This window comes from Orycteropus afer, unplaced genomic scaffold (assembly GCF_000298275.1).
Source record: "Orycteropus afer afer isolate SDZICR_OR568_19922 unplaced genomic scaffold, OryAfe1.0 scaffold00683, whole genome shotgun sequence".
In the NCBI taxonomy this organism is placed as follows: domain Eukaryota; kingdom Metazoa; phylum Chordata; class Mammalia; order Tubulidentata; family Orycteropodidae; genus Orycteropus; species Orycteropus afer.
The window spans coordinates 746,703-748,373 of record NW_006922270.1 but is presented as its reverse complement, the minus strand read 5'-3'; positions in this window follow the sequence as shown (position 1 = coordinate 748,373).

Sequence of the window (1,671 nt, the reverse complement as noted above, 5' to 3'; positions counted from 1 at the left end):
ACCAAACTCATTGCCATTGAGTCCATCCCAACTCATAGCAACCCCTCCTTGGGTTTCCAAGGTAGTATTTCTATGGAAGCAGATTGCCCGGTCTTCCTTCCGAGTTGTATACATAGTAGTGTTCAATTATCATTTGTTGAAATTAAATGAAATATCAAGGAATTTCCCATAGCTATTTTATTGTTTCATGGCCACACTTGAAAAGAATCCCATAACAGTGAACTTTCTCTTTTATTCCTGAAAATTAGAAAAGAAATATTTCCTTCTTCGTGTAGTAGTTTGATTCAAGAAAACTCTTGTCTGAATATAATTAAGCACTATAGCACTGAGCATTCTTCTTGAAATCTATTTCAAATAAATGGTGCTTAAAAATGGGAAATTAATTTGATCCTGGACTTTCTTATAAAGGAAATTAATTGTCATTTATTTTCAGATGATATAATCAACCTCATGAAACACTGAATCAAATACAGGCAAACTCTAATAAGAGAATTCAGCAAACTTACTAGATATAACATCAACTTTAAAAAACAATAGAATTTCTCTGTATCAAGGATAACCAACTAGAAAATGTAATCAGGCATAAGATATCACTAATAAGAGCACCAATTTGTACAGAATTTCTAAGAATTAACTTTGCCAAGAATATACAGAATTGCTATATTCTTAATTCTATGGAAGCGTATGAAAGAAAACCTGAATGAAAAATAAGTACTGCATACTCTTGAAGGGATGACAACATTATAAAGATGTCCATTTTCCAAAAATTGACCTATAAATTCAAACAATCCCAATAAAAATTTCAGCTGGATTTAATTTTATAAACCTGAAGAAGCTCTTCTAAAATCTGAATAAAAAAATAAAGGTCTACAAATAGATAAGTCAACTTAAAACAACAACAACAACAAAGAAAACAATAACCAAAGAGAAAGGAATTGCCCTTCCAGATATTAAGACACAGTAAAAGTCATAATAAAAAATACAGAATGGTGTTGGTTCAAGAACAAATAGACCAGTGGAACAGAAGAGAGAGTCATAACAGATTTGTGAACCTAACTAATACACAATGAAGATGGCACCCTACACAAATCAAAGGAGAAAGGATGGCTTGTTTAGTTTACAATGTTAGAAAATGCTTTTCAAAGAAAATTAAACAGAATTCCTATATGATACCTTATAAAAGTTAGACTCCAAATGCATCAAAATTTAAATATGAAAAGTAAAACTACAAATTAACAAAAGATTAAGGAGAATAGCCTTATAACCTGGGTATAGGCAAGGAGTAAAATCCCAAAAGTATAATCTATAAGGTAAAAAAGTATTAATATTATTATTACAAAATATTCTATTTAATGACAAAGTTAACAGAAAGATGACAGAATAGGAGACGAAGTTTACAATGTCTAACATTGACAGGGAATAATTATCTGGAATATAAAAGCAATGCCTAGACAACAAGATCTCAAAAGAAAACTTAAGTGAAGAAAACAAACAGGCAATTAAGCCAAGAAGAAACCCAAGCATATGAAGAGATGCTTAGAAGCTATTAGAGAAACAAAAGTAAATAATATAAGCTATCACTTTATTTGGGAGCTCTGGTGGCATAGTGCCTAAGGCACTTGACTGCTAACCAGAAGGCTGGCGGTTCAAGCCCACCAGCCACTCCTCAGA